The sequence below is a fragment of the Cherax quadricarinatus genome, chromosome 26 (genome assembly GCF_038502225.1).
Source record: "Cherax quadricarinatus isolate ZL_2023a chromosome 26, ASM3850222v1, whole genome shotgun sequence".
NCBI lineage: Eukaryota > Metazoa > Arthropoda > Malacostraca > Decapoda > Parastacidae > Cherax > Cherax quadricarinatus.
In genome coordinates, this window is record NC_091317.1 from 29,714,524 (window position 1) to 29,738,609 (window position 24,086).

General features: G+C 38.8%; 1 non-coding gene across 15 annotated transcripts in view; it reads right to left on the reverse strand.

The window, feature by feature from the left end:
• The window catches only part of LOC128706550 (uncharacterized), a 77,041-nt gene that overhangs the window by 18,127 nt on the left and 34,828 nt on the right, over positions 1–24,086 (reverse strand). For 10 of the 15 annotated variants that reach the window (XR_011392448.1, XR_011392449.1, XR_011392444.1 and 7 more), the window contains 2 exons: positions 15,757–15,862; positions 12,879–12,920 (listed from right to left, as the gene is read on the reverse strand). This is a non-coding gene — a transcript (uncharacterized protein). Of the gene's footprint in view, positions 1–12,878; positions 12,921–15,756; positions 15,863–16,271; positions 16,386–24,086 lie in introns of all 15 variants that reach the window. The other 5 variants (XR_011392457.1, XR_011392451.1, XR_011392454.1 and 2 more) reach the window with 2 other exon arrangements.

The following is a 24,086-nucleotide window of genomic DNA, read 5'->3' on the forward strand; positions in this document are numbered from 1 at the left end:
GCCAGAAATCTCCCTCCGCGCCCAAGAGGACTCGACACCGCTAGTAGCGCAGATGCAGCATGGAACCCGTGCCATACCCTACCCTTCATGCCAGTAAACCAGCAATCTGGGATAGCAACCTCACATCTGCCGAGCTACCTCGGTGGACAAAAGAGAGGGCGGCCGGATATCCGCCACAAAGCATACCTCCTTCAGCCACCACCCCCGGAATCCGAAAGGTGGCTTCCAGAGCTACACCCGTCGCCCAAAAGACACCCAAAGCTACTCCGGGATACCGGAGAGGGATCGGGACATCCCTAGGCAATCCAGATTCCACGGCAAACTACGCCACCGCCAAGAAACCTCAACGGAATGGGATGGACCCCGGTGTCCTTTCTCCTACCTAGGAACTAGCGCGCCTGTGGGAGAAATCCCAAAGGACAAAAAGAGGAAGGGCAAAAGGGAGGAGTGGGGAGGAGGAGGAGGAAAGGAAAAAGGGGAGGATGGGGAGGATGGGATAGGGGAGGGGAGATTGGGGGGTAATTAGGTTCGGTCTGAGGAAGAAGACCGATAGGTCTAATTCCTCAGACCAAGAGCCTCTTCACCACGCCAAGGAGCCCCCCTTGAAGAGGATGTCTTACCAAAAGTTCAATACCCACAGTTTTGCCCACATGAATAGTGTTGATGTAGTTTAAAAATGTTTGGAACTAGTTTTGTGTACTATCCACACTAGTAGTCTGCAGGTACTGTCTTATTACACTGAACTTGCCACTCCAGTATACCAATAATTAATCAATAATTACTCAAACCAATTAAAAGCATTTGCATCTTTGCTTGACAACTTAAAAATACAGTCAACTGTTGATTAAGATGATAGTTACGTTTATGAAAATGGTCCTGTCAAAAAATGGTCTAAGATGAACTGAAGAACATATGGGGAAAAAACAGTCACATACACTAGAACTCCTTAATTTGTTTTAAGCTTCATAATGTCAAAACTCCTTTGTTGATCACAAAATACAAGTACCAACTAAACTGATGCACAAATGCACAAAGCAGGTATTGTACACACATTACATTCAGGTTATTTTTTATTTAAATTTTATTATGCAAAGGAAGATGAGCAGAGGGTATATAAACATTGGTGCAAGTTGCTCTCCTGGACAGGTGAAGATCCTCTCAACCCAAAATATTCAAGCAATATATTTTTACAAAAGTAAATTATTTGATGTACATTATATAAGGTACACACAACATACAGTATTCACATTTAGTTTTCTCTAATTGTAACTGATTATTTAAATGGAAGGAAGCAAGGGATATATAAATCTTCATTTTGTGTACAAACTTTTCTTCAGGAGCCTAAATTTTTTTTTAGCAATCATGCAGATATGAAAATACTACATGTATTGACTGGTATGCAGGAATCCTACAATTTAATAATTTGTTGATTTTCCCAAGACTTCCATGGTGATACACATATATAGTGTATACTATTATAGCCTTATGAACTTCAAACATTGCAGTGCCACAAGATTGTTCTCACTCTCCTTTACTTAATGTACTTTCCACACTAATATCAATGATTAACATGCAACATTTGTTTAAATACAGGTAAGGTAAGTGAATGACTTAATGGCACAGCAATGAGCAGTTAGTGAAATTAGCAGTTACTAACTAGCCTTGTACACTTCCCAATAATTGCATCATCAAAAATTAAAATCATGGCACTGCCAGAAAAAAAAAAAAATTGCCAAGAGTCAACAATTGTATAGTAAAAAATCCACAATCCTGTCTTAATCGACCATCGCCTGTACATCAGTTTCAAGCATCCTCTCTTGAAAATTGCCACATTTTACAAAACAAAGACAATGTAAACAAGTATTTCTGAAGAAAATTAATGACTAAATATCTCATATTAAGAATAATTCATAAGAAACTATTGGAAATGCTAGATACAATACTACAACCAGTTAAACCCACCTAGGAATGCAAATTCACTCAAAGGCATATGCTGCTGTCAACTAAGAACCACACATTCCTTCAGGATTCAGAACTGATGAATTTTAAGTATATAAACATATTGAAATAAATCTTTCAATATCTACTGTCACTGCCCTAAAATTATTACATTACAGCATTAGAAAGTAAAAGATTTCTATGAGATGAATATTTCCAGTCAGTACAGTCTACAATCTTTATGAACAAAATATGACAACCCTTACACAAGTGGACTATGAAAAAGCCGCTGTCAACAGGCCATGCACTGTCCCAGGTCCAGAAACTCCATGTTCAAGAATGGCAAGAAACCCATTATGTGCTTTAAATATTCTATCCCAAGGGAGCCTAGACATCACGTCACACCAGTCATTAAAATCAATGATAATCCCACTCCACAAAAGTGGCAGCAAAGCAATAGCAAATAATTATAGACTGAACAATAACTTCAAACAAAATTGTTCAACAAACCGGCTGTATCCCATTGAAGCAGGGTGACCCAATAGGAAAAAAAAAAGCTTCTCCTTTCAAATGTAGTTATACAGAACAAGGGGTTACTAGCCCCTTACTCCCGGCATTTTAGTCACCTCTTATGACACGCACGGCTTAGAGAGAGAATTCTGTTCCACTTACCCATGAAGATAAGCAGAAATAAACCAAGAACTAATAAGAAAATAGAAAACTAAGGGGTGTGTGTGTATATATATGCTTGTACATGTATGAGTAGTGTGAAATAAGTGTAAGTAGCAAGACGTATCTTAAATCCTGCACGTTTATGTGACAGAAAAGACACCAGCAATCCTACTATCACGTAAAAAAATTACTGGCTTCCATTTCACACTCGCTTGGCAGGACAGTAGTACCTCCCTGTGGGTAGTTGCTGTATCAACCTAATGTCTAGGTTCAAACAAAATATCTTTAAAAATTCTAAGCAGGATTTGCCCTAACACACAGGTAGGCAAAAAAAATGCAAAAACTGCTATTAACTTATGTTTTGAAAGTTGTAACCATGCATAACTGACCTTTCCTACTAGTGCATGAAAGGCAATCTTCAGTATCAACAGTCTCACCCTTACAGCACAAACCACCAAAATATAAAGCACCAGACTAAAGTACAGTCCATGGCAAATTAACGTTGGGAAATTTACTTAAATACTGTCTAGTTGAAAGATATATCCTAGTTAAATATATAATCATATTACTGCTAATCTTAGGTAGTAAGCTGGTAGACAGCAACTGCCCAGGGAGGTACTACCATCCTGCCAAGTGAGTAAAATGGAAGCCTGTAATTATTTTACATGATGGTAGGTTTGCTGGCGTCTATTTCTGTCTCAAACATGCAAGATTTCAGGTACGTCTTGCTACTTCTTATACTTAGGTCACACTACACTTGCACATACAGTAGGGCCCCACTTATACCGCAGGTTAGGTTCCACGCTACCGCCAAAAAGTGGAATGCCCTGTTTTTTCCACTGATAAATGCATATAAACACTAGATAACTAGTTTACACTAACATATATTAAGTTAGCAACAGAACTAGGCATTAAAAACCAATAAAAAAGTAAAATACATAGTACACTCATTACTTACATTAATTTATTTGTAGTCTTAATGTAAGGTCAGAGGCAAGTAAACAAGATAAATAAACAAGAGAGAGAATGAGTACATGAGAGGACAGGTGTGGAGTTATGTAAACAAACCAAGCGAACATGTCTGGTTTGTGTACAAGTTGTCTCCACATTGATACAGTAGAATAAATAAAAAGTAACACTCCCATTCTCATGCAACACCCTTTTTAGAAGAAATGACGCTCTGAGTGAAGGCATATGAAAGGAGTGTACATATTTTCTCTGATGCTGGACTAGAGAAAACATTCTTGGCGTCACTCCCACGAGTCATCTGGCTACCACATATCGTGTTAATTTATTCTACTGTGGGGTGTAATTATCATGTTTATTACATAATTTTGAAAAAATATCATAGATGGATTAATGTGTATATACAACATTTAAGGAGACTCGGTGATTATTATCGAGTACGGCCTCTCCTCATTTAACGACTGAGTTCTGTTCCTAATACAGTGTCAGTAAACAAATTTGTCGAACAAGGAGCATATTATAATGGCAGTGTGTTTATGTCGACCATCTTTGATATTGCTTTAATGTCACCTTTGCATAATTTATAACATGTTTAGTATATTTTTAAGGAGGGAAGCGAACATTTTTTTTTTTTTATTTTTCAACCGATTTATTTTATTTTTGGTGTACTTTTAGAGGTGCATATATAGTTTAATGTGACAAAGTTTCAGTATGATTGGCCAACAAACAGAAAAAAAATATTAACATAATTTTGATATATGGCAGCATGGCCTGACAAATTGGCACTACGAGTGGCACTTCCGACATTCCCAACTGTTAGAATACAACTAGCACGACGTTTTTACAGTGCCATTTCATCTAATATATCTTATTATCATGGTAAAAAAAAATACATTTGACAGAATTTTTGGCATTTCACCAAAATATCTGCCTTTTACCTCCCCCCACAAAATCAAAAATATTTGAGATATTCCAAAAAATCTGTTGTTAAAATTTAAAACACACTGTTTTATATTGTCTGTGAAAATAATTTCAATACAATCATTAATAATGGAGTTTTTTAAGCGAAATAAGTGAATAAGTTACTTCCGAGATATAGGCCTAGAACGCCGGCCGGCCTGTCAAAAAAAAAAAATTTCGCGAAAATCGCGTTTGTTTCGGTGTATTTCTTAGTAAACTGATGTTCTAGTACAGTTACCCTCTTCAAAACACCGTTTTCTCTCACTCACAGACCAAACAATACAACATGGAGACGAGGAGTAACTTTTATATCGAGATATTGCTGGTGGACTCTCGCTATATTATGGCCTATTTTATTCAGTCTAGAGTATATAACATGTTTGTTATTTATAGTGATTATTATATCATATTAGATCAATTCTGATAGATAAATAAGCCGTATAGTTAATACATAAGCTGATATAAGCGTACTAATGAAGTGATTTCACCTGGCGCCGTATGGAGAGGGAGCACTGCCGAGTGTACCCAGGTGCTTCCCGATAGGCTAGACGTCTATTGATAAGCTCCACCTACTCTTATATGATGCCAAATAATCAATTATTATATTAGAAAGAATAATGCAAAGAAAAAGCGATAAAAAACAAGGAAAAAATTCCAAAAAATACATGGGTTGAGAACAGACGCGCTACCTACATCGCTGCCACCATACCTGATATAAATGACTATAATTTCTTGTAGAAACGTTGTAGAACATTGATTCTTGTACCATTGTGTTGCCAAAGAGTTAAGCTATTTTTCTGTATGAATAACTCATTTCCATAATTTTTCGAATTTTTTCTTGAGAGCGCTGAAACAATTCCCGACTCCCCCCTTAAATGTTTATACATTAGTGTACTGTATACCGTAATAAACAGAATAGAGGAAATCAGCTCTAATATACATTTAGGTATGCATACTGGTCAGCGAGCCCATCATGAGTCAGAGTTGTTGGTAAACGAGTACATCACTAAGTGAGGAGAGGCAGTATTACAGTGGACCCTCGGCCAACTATATTAATCCATTCCAGAGCTCATTGTTAGACAAAATTATCGTTAGTCGAATTAATTTTCCCCATAAGAAAATATGGAAATCCAATTAATCCATTCCAGACAGCCAAAAGTATTCAAAAAAATATCATGAAATATACATTTCCCTACAAAGAAAACAATGAGACATGCAAATAACTACATTAATAAATGTTAAAATGACACTTACCTTTACTGAAGAGTACTGATGAGTGATGAGACACTCTTAAACACACTGGAATTTTCAGTGATACACGAGTAAAGGCTTCACTTTGAAATCCCCACTAGCATTACAACAAAACAGAGTTAGCCTGTCTTTCATAGGTTTGTGTCCTGGGAGTGCCTTTTCGTCCTGAATAATGTAGGTCGTTTGGCACTTTCTTCCAGAACAGGCCTGTTTCGACAATTAAATACTTGTTGGGGTTGGAATTTTTCCGCTTCGCCATGCCTTACCACACTGTGTATGCCACTACGATTCTTAAATCTTTCAAACCAACCTTCACTGGCCTTAAATTCACCAACATGAGCATTAGCTCCAGGCAATTTTTCCTGTTCACTTGGGTGTTAGTCGACTGGTGTGGGTCGCAACCTGGGGGATAAGATAAACCCTTTCAGGATTGGTGCCGAAGTAGTACGACTTGCACGCCAGGGTTGGTGCCGTACTAGTACGCATAAATTCTAGCCCCTTCAAATCTAGCGTGAGAAAGCTGGTAGGCCTACATATGAAAGAATTGGTCAATGTGGTCGGTGTGAGTAGTATAAAAAAAAATCCTGCAGCGCACAGTGCATAATGAGAAAAAAAACTGACTATGGTTTAAAACAGCGACTTCGCAGTGTATTTTTGTATGTTATTCATGTTTGTATTCTAGTTTTCCTGGTCTCATTTTATAAAGTGGAACACATATTATGGAAATTGAGATGATTTTGATTGGTTTCACAATGAAAAGTACCTTGAAATTGAGCTCAAAGTAGCAGAAATGTTTGATTTTTGCCGAGGTTCAAAAGTAAACAAAATATGCCATGCGTCCAATACACATCAACTGGCGAGTCTAATATTCTTTCACAAGTGCGCTAATATTATTTATACCATTTCTACACTAATGCAGTAGTCTGCATAACAGTAAATCTTCTATTTTTTGCGAGAATAAAAATTCAAAGTGGAAAACAAAAGAAATGTAACAGGGGCCTTGGGATGTGACTAATGAACAGAGGAAATGTTATTTTAATGCCAGGAAGATCTGTCTTGTTTATTCTGGACCCTATTTGGAAATTGGCATCTTTTGAAATGTGTGAAATTGGCAAAATTGCCAAATTCTGACCACTTTTTTGGATAGTTGAAATCGGTAAATAGGTGGTTTCTTGTACTCATTCGATAGAAAAAATGTAGTTCTAGCGAAGTAGTTACGATTTTTGTCGACTGGCACATTGGAATGGGCCAAAAATAGGGCTCGAAGTGGGCAAAATCACCGATGCGGAAACATCGTCGAGACCGCTAACTTCGCGATAGCATAATTCTGTAAGTTTTCCATCAAATTTCATATTTTTGGTGTCATTATGATCAGGAAAAGATTCTCTATCATTTCATAAGAAAAAAATTCCAAAAATTCCCCGACCCTGTGAACAAGTTTAGGAGAGGGCCTGCCGACCCTGAAAGGGTTAAGGACCCCAATGGAAACAAGTTAAGACAGTCCTCTATGACACTGACTTTCTTGGGTTATCCTGGGTGGCTAACCCTCTGGGGTTAATAGTTTCTCGTTAAGCCACACCAACAACAGTCTCTCCACATCTTCGAGTAGTACAGCTGATGGTGGCGCAACAACAGCTGATTGTGGTGCAGCAGCAGCTGACCGTGGTATGATAGTATTTTGATAGCGTTTCTCACCCTTTTTACCACAGGGTTGGCACTATATGCTTTCTTTTGGCCCATGGTGGCTTATTTAGCACTTACAAGCACTAAAAACAATGAAATACAAAATGTATCGAATGTATGCACGGAAGCAGCAGCCCTGGCTTGTAAACAATGACGGCAGGGCAGCCGAGGCGCTCAGGCTGGACAGACAGGCTAAGGACGAATCACATTGGTCGAGTTTTTCATCGTTGGCCGGGCCAAAATTTTTACGCTCAAACGCTTCGTTGGGCGAATTAATTGTTAGACGCGATGCCTTCGTTAGCCGAGGCTCCACTGTATTGTTATTAATATGGCATCTAGACATACTTAGTGATTTTAATGATTACCTGCACACCAGCACAGTGTGCAAGTCTATTTAGGTACAGGTAAACAATTTTCAGAGTACATGTATATATGAAATAACTTAACCCTTTCAGGGTCTGTGCTGTAGTTCTACGGCTTTGAGTTGAGAGTCCAAACCGTAGATCTACACCATGAGCTCAGCTCACTCTGATAAGCTGTGAGCGGTAAATTTGGGCCTAGATATGAGAGAATACATCTATGTGGTATGTGTGCACCACATAAAACAAATCCTGCACCACGGTGCATAATGATAGAAAAAAAACGAGACCGTAATTTTCTATCAAAATAGCGACTTTGCAGTGTTTTTTTATCTATGCTTTTTACAGTTGTATTTGCGATTTCTTGGTCTCATTTGATAGAATGGAAAATATATTACAGAAATAGAGATTATATTACAGAAATAGAGATTATTTTGATTGGTTTTATTACTGAAAGTGGCTTGAAACAGAGCTCAAAATAGTGGAAATGTTAAATTTTTGCCGATGTTCAAGAGTAACCAAATGACCTCGCTTCTTATACAAGCCAGCTGGTGGGTCTAATATACATTCACAAATGTGGTGATGTTACTTATACAATTATTACAATATTGCATAATAAATCATCTGTTTTTTTGGTTTGAATAAAAATTCATTATGTGAATAAAAAATCAAAATGGAATTCATTTGTAAAGCCTGAAAACATAACTAATGAACAGAGGAAATGGTAGTTTAGTGCCAGGAATGCCTGCACTGTTTATTCTGGACCCTTTTTTGAAAATGGAATATTTTGAACTTTGCATTAAATTGGCCAAATTACCAATTTCTTATCACTATTTTGTAATTGAAACAGTTGACTTGGCAATTTCTTGTGAAATAGCTTAAGAATTTGGTGGACTAATAGTGTAATTGGCTTAAAATGGGAGTGAAAGTCGGCAAAATCACCGATGCGTAAATATAGCTGACACTAGAATTCGCAAGAGCATAATTTCATCAATTTTCCATCAAATTTCATACTTTTCGTTTTATTACCTTCAGAAAAAAAATTTCTACCATTTCATAAGCAAAAATAAAATAAAAAAAAATTTAATTCTTGGATCCTGGTGCACACTGAAATTTGGCCTCTGGACCCTGAAAGGGATAGAAACCACTAGAAATTTTGGAAAGTTTCCAGACATAATGGAGAGATGCGGTGCTCATGGAGACTGTAAAGAAACCGGGTGAGGGGGACCATATTAGAAAGTAAGGTGGGGAGAGTCGTATAGCAAATCTTGGTCATAATCTGAAATTTCCATATTAGAGGAATGTTGTAAAGCGGGGCCCTACTGTACAAGCATGTGTACACACACCCCTCTGGATTTTCTTCTATGTGTTCTTACTAGTTCTTATTTCCTCTTGTCTCATTGGAAGTGGAACAGAATTCTTCCTCCCTAAGCCATGCATGTTTAAAGAGGCAACAAACATGCCAGAGCATGGGACTAGTAACCTCTTCTATATACATACATTACTAAAGTTAAAAAACTTATTTTTTTTCTTTTTGGGCCACCCAGCCTCGGTGGGATATGGCCGGTTTGTTGAAAGAAAAAGAATTACTGCTAATACATTCTTTTGTAACATTTAAAATTTCATGAAACCCTCATCTTACTTTGTACCAAAATCAAAAACATGTTTTAAAAAATCTAGTTCCACATGTGCATTGACATTCAGTAACAAAACTAAAATTTTAGTTTTCTTTCCAAAACACTTATGGCCATTATTAACCCTTTCAGGGTCCAGAATCTGGAAACTGCTTTCAGGGTCCACGAGTTAAAAAAAAAAAAAAAAATTATGAAGTAATCTTTTTCTAAAGGTAATGAAACTTTAAATACAAAATTTGATGGAAAAAACTTACGGAATTTGTCTCGCAAAGCTAGTGGTTTCTGCAATATTTATGCATTGGCAATTTCCCCCCACTTTAGTCCTATTTCAGGCAATTTCCATTGTTCCAGTTGACCAAACTTTTGGCTATTTCACTAGCATTTCTTATATTCCATCTATGGAGTATAAGAAACTGCCCATTTAACTACTTGAACCAATAAAATGATCATAAATCAGTAATTTGGCCAATTTCAAAAATAAAAAATTGTAATTTTAAAAATAGGGTGCAGCATAAGCAATGTAGACTTTCCTGGCAAAAACATTTCCTGTGTTCATTGGTTACATCCCCAGGCTTCTATATTACAGTTTCTATTTTGAAATTTTTATTCACACAAAAAAAATAATTTATTGTTATGCAAAATACATTAACTGTATAAATATCAGCGCATGCATGAACGCGTATTAGACCAACCAGTTGAACGAGTAACGTAATTTGTGTAACAGTGGCAAAATAAGGCATTTCTGCTCATTTGAACTACTTCAAGCTACTACGCCCTGAAACCAATTAGAACTATTTCTTTAGCATATCTTCCTGTCTAAGGGCAATGTGTGGTGCAAATATTATGCAGAGAATTCGGAGTGTGGAAATTAGGAGAAGGTGTGGAGTTAATAAAAGTATTAGTCAGAGGGCTGAAGAGGGGTTATTAGATGGTTTGGTCATTTAGAGAGTGGATCAAAGTAGAATGACATGGAGAGCATTTAAATCTATAGGGGAAGGAAGGTGGGGTAGGGGTTGTCCTCAAAAAGATTGGAGGGAGGGGGTAAAGGAGGTTTTGTAGGCGAGGGGCTTCAATTTCCAGCAAGCATGCATGAGCGTATTAGATAGGAGTGAATGGAGACAAATGGTATTTGGGACCTGACAAGCTGTTGGAGTGTGAGCAGGGTAATATTTAGTAAAGGGATTCAGGGAAACTGGTTATTTTTATATAGCCAGACTTGAGTACTGAAAATGGGAAGTACAATGCCTGCACTTTAACCCTTTGACCGTTTCGGTCGAATATGTCTTACGAGCCACCGTGTTTGATGTATATATACTCAAATTCTAGCTGCTTCAAATCAAGCAGGAGAAAACTGGTAAGCCCAAATGTGAGAGAATGGGTCTGTGTGGTCAGTGTGCACCATATAAGAAAATCCTGCAGCACGCAGTGCATAATAAGAAAAAAAAATCCGATTTTTTTTTTTTAATTAAAATGCCAACTTTGTGCTCTACTTTCGTATAGTATTTATGGTTGTATTCTCGTTTTCTTGGTCTCATTTGATAGAATGAGAAACATATTATAGAAATAGAGGTGATTTTGATTGCTTTTACTATGAAAAGAACCTTGAAATGGAGCTCAAAGTAGAGGAAATGTTTGATTTTTGCCAATGTTCAAAAGTAAACAAATGTCATTTTCCAATAAATGTCCAAGTAGCCATTCTAATATGCAGTCATGAAAGGGTTGACATTATTTATACAATTATTACAATATTGCAGTAGTCTGCATAACAGCAAATTCTCTATTTTTTGTTTGAATAAAAATTCAAAATAGAAAGCAAGAGTAATATCAGAGGGGCCTGGAGACATAACTGATGAACAAAGAAAATATTTTAGAACCAGGAATCTCTGCATTTTTCATTCTGGACCATATTTTGAAATTGGTATATTTTTTAATTTGCGTGAAATTGGCCAAATTGCAAATTTCTGACCACAATGAGTAGCTGAAATCGGTAAATGCGCAGTTTCTTGTACTCAATCGATAGAAAAGATGGAGTTCTAAAGAAATAGCTATGAAGTTTAGTCAACTGAGCAATGGAATTAGCCAAAAATGGGGCTCAAAGTGGGCGAAATTGCCAATTCGTAAATATCACCGAGCTCGCTAACTTCGTGAGAGCGTAATTCCGTTAGTTTTCCATCAAATTTCGTTCTTTTGATGTCATAACAATCGGGTAATGATTCTCTATCATTTCACGAGAAAATAAATTTTTCCTTTGGAAAATTTTGCGACACCAGGAGACACCTCAGGATTTGGGGTTGCAACAGTCAAGGGGTTAAAAGGAGCAGTTTGGGATATTGGCAGTTTGGAGGGATATGTTGTATATCTTTATATGTATACACTTCTAAACTGCTGTGTTCTGGGCACCTCTGCAAAAACAATGATTATGTATGAGTGAGGTGAAAGTGTTGAATGATGAAAGCGTTTTCTTTTTGGGGATTTTTTTCTTTCTTTTTGGGTCACCCTGCCTCGATGGGAAACAGCCAATTTGTTTATAAAAAAAAATTATGGCGAATTACTAACCCTGCAGGGAGCAATAAGGCTCAAATGGAAAGTTAAGCCAATTCTAAAATTTATGATCAAGAGTCCCCTCACTACCATAAAATATCCCCTTGGAGGACAATTTTATTTAAGAAAAGATGCATGATGGGGGTGAACAGCAATGTGGCAGGTACTACCAATAGTATGGAATAGATATTAGGTTACTAAAACCTTGGAAATGAAAGATTCAAATGTATAAGAAAGGAAGTTATTTACAACAAAATTGGAAAGAGGGACTATCAATAGTCATGCAAATAGTAATTTCAACAACCACAAACCCTTTAAAAAGACAAATACTGTTGATTTTTAAAATTAAAAACAAAAAATTATTTCTGAACAGTGACACCTGCTGTTTCCCACCAACAAAGTTGGACTAAGAGGAAACTCGCTTGCCAGAAGTTTGCCAAAATTACAGCTCTGATGACCCTTAACGTATCTCTACTTTAAACACATCCTACCAATAATTTAGTCCACTGATATCTAGTCTGGCTCAACATGTCGGGAAATTATGCGCACTACCCTCATTAGAGTAGAGCGTAGACGCTTCCCTATTACTCTCTGCACTTGGAACGCCAGTTTGCCAATAATCAAGCAACCAGGAGCCGTTGTGCAAAAACCCTGAGAAATAGTTTTCCAAAAAAAAAAAAAAAAAAAAAAAAAACTAACATCTGCTTCAAGCAAAACCACCTGTGAAGGATGCCACTGCCCCCCCCCCCTCCCATGTGAATTCGTAAGTTTCAATTTTTTTTTTTTTTACCTTAATCAAAACTTACTAAGTCACTAACAATCTTAAAATTTTCAACAATCCATTTTGTATTCCATAACTAAAATTTATACATACCTAAAAATCAACTGAAGTCTGTAAACATTACTGCCAATATCCCTGAAATTATATACACATTACAGAACAAAAAATAGTTAAATATTTCTACATGTTGATTTTAAATAAATCAGTGAAATTCTTGCATCAATCAAATCAGAAGTCTAACATGATAACCATCATTTTAATACAAACTTTGTGAGCATTAGCTGTTATGTGACAGCAGACCACATGAAAATGATAGCCATTTCCAGAGTTAATGTTCTGAAGGTCTGTGCATTACCGACTTTCCTACTTGTGTACAATAGGAAATTTCAAATAGCATTAACTAACTTTGAAGTACATTTCAGCATTTTATAAACATTCCAACTATTAAACTGCCACAAAAAGTAGAATAAATAACTGGCAAATTAAATCTTAAGCAAATGAATTTATCACTTAACCCTTAAACTGTCCAAACGTAGATCTACGTCCGTGTGGGGGGAGGGCTCCAATCGTACATTATTTTTTTTTTTTAACATGCCTTCAAATGGGGAAAATCAAGGTCAGAGCGCTACTCGCATGAATGTAGATCTACGTTTGAACAGTTTAAGCGTTAACATGTTCTCCAAATGTCATTTCAATTTTTGTTTTGCACACTCTTTACCTAACATTTATGCAAGATTTAGCTAGGTATGAACAAAGCTATATTAATGCTAAACTAAACCTATATTTTATCATTTTATTATTTTTTTTTTTAATTATCACACTGGCCGATTCCCACCAAGGCAGGGTGGCCCGAAAAAGAAAAACTTTCACCATCATTCACTCCATCACTGTCTTGCCAGAAGGGTGCTTTCCACTACAGTTTTTAAACTGCAACATTAACCCTTTCAGGGTTTTCGTCGTACTAGTACGTCTTACGCGTAGGGGTTTTTGACGTACTAGTACTCATAAATTCTAGCGGCCTCAAATCTAGTGGGAGAAAGCTGGTAGGCCTTCATATGAAAGAATGGGTCTATGTGGTCAGTGTGCACAGTCTAAAAAAAATCCTGCAGCACACAGTGCATAATGAGAAAAAAAAACTTTGACCATTTTTTTTTAATAAATCAGCGAATTTGCAGTGTATTTTCATATGGTATTTATTGTTGTATTCTAGTTTTCTTGGTCTCATTTTATAGAATGGAAGACATATTACAGAAATTGAGATGATTTTGACTGGTTTTACAAAGAAAAGTGCCTTGAAATTGAGCTCAAAGTAGCAGAAATGTTCGATTTTTACCAAACTTCAAAAGTACACAAATCATGCCAAGCGTGCAATACACGTCAACTGGTGAGTCTAATATTCTTTCACAAGTGCACCAATAATATTTATACCATTTTTTACACTAATGCAGTAGTCTGCATAACAGTAAATCTTATATTTTTTGTGAAAATAAAAATTCAAAGTGGAAAGCAAAAGAATATAAGAGGGGCCTTGAGACGTTACTAATGACTAGAGGAAATGTCATTTTAGTGCTAGGAATGTCTTTCTTGTTTATTCTGGACCCTATTCGGAAATTGGCATCTTTTGAAATTTGTGTGAAATTGGCAAAATTGCTAAATTCTGACCACTGTACTGGATAGTTGCATTTCATAAATGAGTGGTTTCTTGCACCCATTCGATAGAAAAAATGGAGTTCTAGCGAAATATTCATGTTTTTTGTCGACTAGTACAGTGAAATTGGCCGAAAATGGGGCTCAAAGTGGGCAAAATCGCCGATGCGTAAACATCGCCGAGACAGCTAACTTTGCGAGAGCATAATTCCGTAAGTTTTCTATCAAATTTCAAACTTTTGGCGTCTTTATGATCGGGAAAAGATTCTCTATCTTTTCATAAGAGAAAATAATTTTTTTTTTTTTTAAATTTGGCCGACCCTGAGAACGAGTTTCGGAGAGGGCCTGTCGACCCTCAAAGGGTTAACACCCCTCCTTCAGAGTGCAGGCACTGTACTTCCCATCTCCAGGACTCAAGTCCGGCCTGCCGGTTTCCCTGAACCCCTTCATATATGTTTCTTTGCTCACACTCCAACAGCACGTCAAGTATTAAAAACCATTTGTCTCCATTTACTCCTATCAAACACGCTCACGCATGCCTGCTGGAAGTCCAAGCCCCTCGCACACGAAACCTCCTTTACCCCCTCCCTCCAACCTTTCCTAGGCCGACCCCTACCCCGCCTTCCTTCCACTACAGATTGATACACTCTTGAAGTCGCTCTGTTTCGCTCCATTCTCTCTACATGTCCGAACCACTTCAACAACCCTTCCTCAGCCCTCTGGACAACAGTTTTGGTAATCCCACACCTCCTCCTAAGTTCCAAACTATGAATTCTCTGCATTATATTCACACCACGCATTGCCCTCAGACATGACATCTCCACTGCCTCCAGCCTTCTCCTCGCTGCAACATTCATCACCCATGCTTCACACCCATATAAGAGCGTAAGTAAAACTAGACTCATACATTCCCCTCTTTGCCTCCAAGGACCAAGTTCTTTGTCTCCACAGACTCCTAAGTGCACCACTCGCCCTTTTCCCCTCATCAATTCTATAATTCACCTCATCTTTCACAGACCCATCCGCTGACACTTCCACTCCCAAATATCTGAATACATTCACCTCCTCCATACTCTCTCCCTCCAATCTGATATCCAATCTGATATCCAATCTGATATCCAATCTGATATCCAATCTGATATCCAATCTGATATCCAATCTGATATCCAATCTGATATCCAATCTGATATCCAATCTGATATCCAATCTGATATCCAATCTGATATCCAATCTGATATCCAATCTGATATCCAATCTGATATCCAATCTGATATCCAATCTTTCATCACCTATTTTATCATACTGTAGTTAATTGTCAGCTTACATTTTTTTCTGCTCAAGTCACTGGAAGGCCCCATGTGCTTTGTTGAACTTCAAGGGCTGAAAATCTTGGTACACTATCCTTTGTACAAATGCACTCTCGGCTGAAACTGGAAATTAAAACTTCAAATCTTAAATCCACACTGACATTTTATACAAAAAACTACTAAACTATAGTTTCCTAAGGAAAAACTAGAACAGTTATCTCCCACAAAAGGAGGATGACAAAGAAAAATCACCATCACTCAGTCTTGCCAGATGATTCATTCAATTAATTTTGACCAAAGTATGCAACATTACAATGGAGATGACATTTCCAAACTATACATCCTCAACCCTCCCTAGGGCAGGAACTGTCAGATTTAACATGCACATACATCTCCCTGCATCCTCTCCCTCTAACCATTTTTTGAAATTTTTTTTTTTGGCATGTTCTTTTATTAATACATCAGCCATTTCCCACAGAGGCAGGGTAACCCCAAAGAAAAAAATTTTCATCATTCACTCCATCAGTCTTACCTCTAAGAGGAACACCTACACTAGTTAAAAACTGCAACATCTCCACCCCCTCCCCCTTCAGAGCACAAGCACTGTACTTCCCACCTCCAGGCCTAGTTCGGCTAACCAGTGTCCCTGAAATATTTGTACACGTGTTAAAAAAAAAAATTGAATAAGTGACCAATGTGGCAAGCACTGCTAATGTATCTAAGAGGTGTTGCCTTATTGAAACCTGTCAAGCTTGTGAAGACACGAGTATCTGATTCATAGAGGAAAAATATAGTTTACTACAAAATTAGATGCACAATGCCAATATGTTTCATACAAATTTAAGGTGAACTATGAAAATCACAATTAAAAAATACAATACAAATTTAAAAAACTGAAGAGGTTAGCTGCATTTCTGAAAAGATTGCCTAATTTACTCATGCAAGTCCTGCCATAAGTTTCAAACAATTCTGCAAACCTGAATGGTATCAATATCTTAAGTGTCACTTAGAAAATGTTAGAAAGTTTATGTATTCCACCATAAGACAGTGCACAGGAGCTTACTTACTCTGTACTTAACATGCCACCTTGTCAATAACTAACCCTTTTAGTTCTCTATCACGAGCTCAGCCATGAGAAGTGAATTTTGACCTACAAAAGAGAATGGGTCTGCAGTACACCTACCACCCGACTTACGACCGAGCTTGGTGCCGACCAACTGGTCGTAAGTCAAAATGGACGGAAGTCGAATCTTATAAGATAAGATTGCCAAGGTACTGGGAAGTATTAGTGGTTATACATGTGGAAATGTCAAGTTTTTTTATGCTTGGGAAGCATAAAAAATAGGTTGGACAAATGTATATGGATGGATTTGAAAATGCATGCTTCAGTCTCTCTTATAGAAAAGGTAGCATTAATAAGAACATAAGGAGGAACACTGCAGCAGGCCTAATGGCCTATACTAGGCAGGTCCTTCACAAATACATCCCACTAACAGAACATTTGTCCAACCCACTTTCAAAGCTACCTAAACAATAAGCTTTGATAATTCTATTTACTAAAGTGAAAGTCCCACTTAAATCCAACCCCTCTCACTCGTGTATTTATCCAACCTAAATCTGAAACTACCCAAGGTTTCACTTTTCTTTTTATGCTGTTAGTACTGTGGCTTCTTCAGTAGTATTAGTACAAATGGCTTCTTCAGTATTAGGACAGAAGCCGCCACTCATGGCAAAATATTTCCGACCCTTTCAGGGTCCGTCCCATAGATCTACGGCTTTACGTTCAGGGTCCAAACCGTAGATCTACGTCATGAGCTCAGCTCACTCTGATAAACTGAGTGGTACATTTGGGCCTAGATATGAGAGAATACATCTATGTGGTATGTGTGCACCACATAAAACAGATCCTGCAGCACACTGTGTATAACGAGAGAAAAAACTGAACGTGATTTTTCGATTAAAACAGCGACTTTGCATTGTTTTTTTGTATGTTTTTCATAGTTGTATTTGCGATTTCTTGGTCTCATTTGATAGAATGGAAGACATATTACAGAAATAGAGATGATTTTGATTGGTTTTAGCACTGGAAATGACTTGAAACTGAGCTCAAAGTAGCGGAAATGTTAAATTTTTGCCGATATTCAAGAGTAAACAAACGACCTCACACATCTAATACACACCAGCTGGTGGGTGTAATATACATTCACAAATATGGTGATGATATTTGTACATTTATTACAGTATTGCATAACAGTAAATCTTCTATTTTTTTGGTGTGAATAAAAATTCATTATGTGAATAAAAAATCAAAATGGAATTTATTTGTAAAGCCTCAAAACGTAACTAATGAACAGAGGAAATGTTAGTTTAGTTCCAGGAATACCTACATTGTTTATTCTGGACCCCATTTTGAAATTGGAATATTTTGAACTTTGTGTTAAATTGGCCAAATTAACAATTTCCGATCACTTTATTTTGTAGTTGAGACAGTTAACTTGGCGATTTCTTGTGCTCAATTGATAGAATAGAAGTAATACTAGTGAAATAGCTAAGAATTTGGTTGACTGGAATAATGTAATTGGCCTAAAATGGGAGTCAAAGTCGGCAAAATCGCCGATTCATAAATATCGCTGACACATCAAAATTCGCGAGAGCATAATTTCGTCAATTTTCCATCAAATTTCGTACTTTTTGTTTTATTACCTTCACAAAAAGATTCTCTACCATTTCATAAGAAAAAATAAATTTTTTTTTTGAAAATTCTTGGACACTGGGGCACCACTTCAGATTTGGGCCTTGGACCCTGAAGGGGCTAATAAATATCCTGAACTCTACATAGTGTATTTTTCCACAGCTCATGGTATAGGAGGTAAAGTTCTAGCATGGACAGAGGCACGGCTTACCAAAAGAAAGCAGAGTTTCCATTAACCCTTTCAGGGTCGACAGGCCCTCTCAGACTTGTTCTCAGGGTCGGCCAAATATAAAAAAAAAAATCTTATGTAAAGAGAGAATCTTTTCCTGATCGACACCAAAAGTATGAAATTTGATGGAAAACTTTCAGAATTATGCTCTCGCGAAGCTAGCGGTCTCGACGATGTTTATGCATCAGCGATTTTGCCCACTTTGAGCCCTATTTTCGGCCAATTCCAGTGTACTTGTCGACAAAATCATAACTATTTCACTAGAACTCCATTTTTTCTATCGAATGAGCACAAGAAACCACCCATTTACCGATTTCAACTATCCAATACAGTGGTCGGAATTTAGCAATTTTGCCAATTTCACACAAATTTCAAAAGATGCCAATTTCCGAATAGTCCAGAATAAACAAGAACTACATTCCTGGCACTAAAATAACATTTCCTCTGTTCATTAGTCATGTCCCCATGCCCCTCTTACATTCTTTTGCTTTCCACTTTGAATTTTTCTCGCAAAAAAAAAAAAAAAAAAAATACAGTTATGCAGACTACTGCATTGGTGTAGAAGTGGTATAAATATTATCAGCACACTTGTGAAAGAATATTAGATTCACCAGTTGAAGTGTATGGGACGCATAGCATGATTTGTTTACTTTTGAACTTTGGTAAAAATAGAAAAATTTCTAGGTAGTTTTCTTTGTAAAACCAGTCAAAATCTCACTTTCTGTAATATGTCTTCCATTCTATAAAATGAGACCAGGAAAACTAGAATACAACAATAAATACCATACGATAATACAGTGCAAAGTCGCTGTTTTACATTGGGAATTCACGACATAGATGTACAAGGAGCAAAGCCTTGCAAACAGTCACCTTATAAGGCAAGTCCACTCAAACAAGAAACATTAAACAAAGTAGAATTTTTGTTGTCCCATGGACTCATAGAACGGAGTAAAAGTACGTGGGCCTCGCCCTGTATATTAGTTCCCAAGCCTGATGGAACTTCTAGAATGTGCACTGATTATCCTAAGGTTAATGCTCTCACAGTACCAGATGGTTTCCCACTACCCTGTATTGATGATCTAATAGACAGTATCAGGAGCCGCCTATGTCACCCACCTGGATTTATTAAGGGGCTATTACCAAGTGCCGCTTACCCAGCGAGCCCAAGAAGTATCCGCATTTACTATACAAGGAGGGTTATTCAATTATCGTGTTATGCCCTTCGGGTTGTGTATCGCAGCCTCTACCTTTCAGCGCCTGATGAACCTGCTGACCAATGATTTAGGAGTGGATGCATATCTAGATGATCTTGTTATATATAGCAATGAGTGGGAGCAACATTTAATTCGCCTGGAAACCTTATTTAAGAAGTTAGAAAAGTACAACTTCACCATAAATTTAGCCAAGTGTCAGTTTGGACAAGCCAAGATTAAATACCTCGGTTTTTGTATAGGTCAGGGTGAGGTACGTCCTGTTGATGTAAAAGTTAGGGCCATTGCAGTTTCCTATCCCTCAAGATAGAAAGTCTATACAGAGGTTCCTTGGAATGACTGGTTATTATCGACGCTTCTGTCCTAATTTTTCTCAGGTTGCATCTCCTCTTACTGAGTTAACCAGTAGTAAGATGAATTATTATTATTATAATCAAAAAGAAGCACTAAGCCACAAGGACTATACAGCGCTGCAGGGCAGGAAGGAAGTGAGGGCATCAGGTGGCAAAAGGGAGATGGATGAGCAACAGGTTACGGATAACAGCGGGGCAGTGGATGGTGAAAGGGTAAAGGGCAGCAAGAGACTGAACCAGAAAGGGCTGAGGGGAGTGCGAAAAGTATCATCAGAGTTTGTGGAGTAAATCGGTCGTTGTCAAGAAGTCAATGAGAGAGTCAGGATTAAAGGAGGGTCCATCAGCAAGAAGGGAAGGTAAAGAGAGAGTAGTAGAACGAAGACGACGTTGGAGGTAAATTCTGCGTGCTCGTTGATAGAGAGGGCAGTCTAACAGAATGTGGCTAATCGATACTGGAACTTGACACTGCTCACAGAGAGGAACAGGGTGCCTCTCCATGAGATACCCATGAGTAAGACGAGTGTGGCCAATGCGAAGGCGGGAGAGAGTGGTCTCCCAACTTCGGCACTGATGACAAGAAGACGGCCAGTAACCTATGCTCGGTTTAACAGAATGAAGTTTGTTACCGAGCAGAGTTGACCAACGTTGTTGCCAACGGGTGCGAAGGTGGGTAGCTATTGCAGCAAAATAGTCCAGAAATGGAACACATCGATAGGAAATTGGTAGGTCATATACTGCTGACCGCGCAGCAGTGTCTGCCTGTTCATTGCCCTGTACGTCGACATGACCAGGGACCCAACAAAAAACAATATCTTTATGTTTGGTAGAGATACGGCGTAGCCAAAGTTGGATACGGAGAACTAGGGGATGAGATGTATCAAATTTTCGTATAGCCTGTAGAGCACTAAGGGAGTCTGAGACTACTACAAATGATGACACAGGCATAGATGCAATACGAATAAGTGCTGCAAGAATGGCATACAGTTCAGCAGTAAAAATGCTAGCTGAAGATAGTAAATGCCCTCGTACGACGCTGTCCGGAAACACTGCTGCGAATCCGACGCCGTCTGAAGACTTAGAGCCATCTGTGTACACAGCGGTGGCATGAGAATGGGAGTGGAAGTGATCAAGAAAAAGAGAGCGGGAAGCCACCGTAGGCAGTTGAGCTTTCGAGCAAGGGAGTGAGAAAGAACAGACCCGAACAGCTGGAACTTCCCAGGGGGGCAGGGAAAAGTGAGATGCTACATGAACATATAAAGGTGGTAACTGAAGGGAAGACAAGAGTGAATGTAGGCGAAGAGAAAAGGGACGGAGCAAACAGGGGCGGCGAACGAATAAAGAATGTCTACTAATATCGGTGACCATTCTATAAATGGAAGGATTGTGTAGATCGTGAGAGCGTACATAGTAACGAAGGCAATGGGCATCACGGCGATCAGACAAGGATGGAACATTTGCTTCTGTATAGAGGCTCTCAACAGGGGAAGAGCGAAAAGCACCAAGGCACAAACGTAAGCCTTGGTGATGGATAGAGTTAAGGCTAGAGAGAGTAGCAGGAGAGGCCGCGGAATAAATCTGGTCACCATAATCGAGTTTCGATAAAACGAGGGCTGAATGTAGGCGAAGCAGAGTTCGACGATCAGCTCCCCAGGAAAGATGAGCAAGGGTTTTAAGAAGGTTTAGCCGGCTGTGACAAGTTGCCTTCAGAGAGGTAATGTGAGGTTTCCAGGTTAACCGACGGTCAAAGAGAAGGCCTAGAAACCTGACTGTATCACGTTCGGGGATACGGGAGCCATAGAGATACAAAGGATGATCGGAGATAACAGAGCGTCTAGTGAAAGTAATTTGGTGAGTTTTGGTACTTGAAAATTTAAACCCATGTGTGGTGGCCCAAGTGGAAACACGGTCGACCGCATGCTGGAGAGAAACTGCAATAAGGTGACAGTCAGCGCCTGCACAAGCAATAGCGAAGTCATCAACATAGAGTGATGACCAAATATTGGGTGGAAGAACAGAGGCCAAATCATTTATAGCAAGGAGAAAAAGTGTTGTGCTTAGAACACATCCCTGAGGGACACCTTCAGCTTGGACGAAGTCCGGGGAAAGAACATTATTGACTCGAACACGGAAATGTCTGTCAGTTAAAAAGTTCTTAAGGAAGGATGGTAGATTGCCTCGGAGGCCTAAGGAATGGGCCTGGGCCAAAATATTATACCTCCAAGTTGTGTCATATGCCTTCTCAAGGTCAAAAAATATGGCAATAACTGAGTGATTATTCGCAAAGGCATTACGAACATACGTATCCAAGCGTAGTAAGGGGTCTATGGTAGAACGACCCTTACGAAAGCCATATTGACTAGCGGAGAGACTGTTGTGAGTCTCTAAATACCACATTAAACGTCGATTTACGAGGCGTTCCATCACTTTGCAAACTGCACTTGTAAGAGCGATGGGGCGATAGTGGGAGGCATCATGTCCTGTAGTACCCGGTTTGCGGAAAGGGAGAACAATGGCAGATTTCCACAGCTGGGGAAGAACTCCTTGTGCCCAAATAAGATTGAAGAGGTGTAAGAGGACTACAAGGGCTGACCGATGTAAATGTTGTAACATACGAATATGAATGTCATCAGGCCCAGCTGCCGATGATCGGCAAGCTGAGAGCGTTGCCTCCAGTTCTTGAAGTGTAAAAGGCACATTATACTGTTCTTCTCCGAGAGAAGAAAAGTCCAAGGGTACTAACTCTCTGGCAGACTTTGAGGAAAGAAACGAGGGGCATAGATGGAGCCCTCGGGAAATACGGACCAGATGTGTGCCAAGTTCAATGGCAACGTCGAGAGGGTTTGCTATATCAACACCAGTGACCCGTAGAACAGGAGCCGGGTCAGGAGAGTATTTACCACTCAATTTCCTCACTTTTTTCCAGACTGCACTCATAGAAGAAGCAGAGGTGATGGTGGAAACATAGTCTCGCCAACAAGTGCGTTTAGCTTCACGGATGACACGGCGAGCGATCGCACGCTTCTGCTTAAAATCAACAAGTCTCTCAGCGGTTCTATTGTACCGGTACCTGCCCCATGCAGCACGTTTCAAACGTACTGCACGAGCACAAGCAGGAGACCACCAAGGCACGCACTTCTGAGAATGCCTGCCTGAGGTTTGGGGTATAGAATGAGAAGCTGCGGTATAAACTGATGTCGAGAAGATGTGTAGGAGCTCATCAATGGAGGATGAAGAAGGAACCTCACTAAAAGCAGTGAGGTGTGAGTAAAGATCCCAATTTGCCCGATCAAATTGCCAGCGAGGGCTACGGGAAGGTGGTGAATAGGAAGGAGAAGTAAGAATGATCGGAAAATGATCGCTGTCATGTAAGTCTGGTAGAACAGACCAGGTGAAGTCTAGTGCAGTGGAGGAAGAGCAGACTGATAGATCGATGCAAGAGAGAGTATGAGTACGAGGATCAAAATGGGTGGGAGTACCCGTATTTAAAACATGGAGGGGGTGAGAGGCAAGAAAAGCCTCCAACTGAATGCCACGTGAGTCACAATGAGACCCCCCCCCAGAGGAAATGGTGGGCATTAAAATCACCAAGTAACAGAAGTGGTGGTGGTAAGGATGAAACAAGAAAGGCAAAGTCTGGGATAGAAAATGCTCGAGAAGGAGAGAGATATAAAGAACATATTGTAAACCACTTATTCAAGTGGATACGGGCTGCAGTGTAATGCAGCGAGGTATGGACAAATAGTTGACAGTACGGAATATCATTGCGTAGAAGAAGGGCACTTTCATTAAAGGTCCCATCTGAGAAAGGATCCGAAGAATACAATAAATTATAGCCTGAGATAGGTTGGAAAACAGCCGAGTG